Here is a 396-nt window from a genome sequence, read left to right as displayed (position 1 = left end):
TGTTTAGAGGTCGCTCATCGACCTTAAACTTCGGAAAAATGCCATTTTTCACTTTTTTCAAATTTCTTCGCTCCCATCTCGCGTATTTTTCACCTTTGACTATTTGTACCAAATTAATATTATTCTTTACCATATTAGCTTTCAAATAAGGTAAAAATCAATCAATTTCGTCCACAATTAACTAAATTATTACTAAAACAAGAAATCATACTAGACGTTTATTGAAGCTTTCAAGAGCAGCATAAATATGGGAGTAAATACGAGTACGTATGAGCGAAAGTACAGTTTCTTGGACACAAAATGATACAATATAATATTTAAAGAAAATCAAATACTTCCTCATTATATATAATTGTGCACACTTGATTTGAATAATATGCACAAAATAGATTAATA

This window comes from Teleopsis dalmanni, chromosome 2, assembly GCF_002237135.1.
Source record: "Teleopsis dalmanni isolate 2A chromosome 2, ASM223713v2, whole genome shotgun sequence".
Taxonomy (NCBI): domain Eukaryota; kingdom Metazoa; phylum Arthropoda; class Insecta; order Diptera; family Diopsidae; genus Teleopsis; species Teleopsis dalmanni.
Note: the sequence above shows the minus strand (reverse complement) of the source record.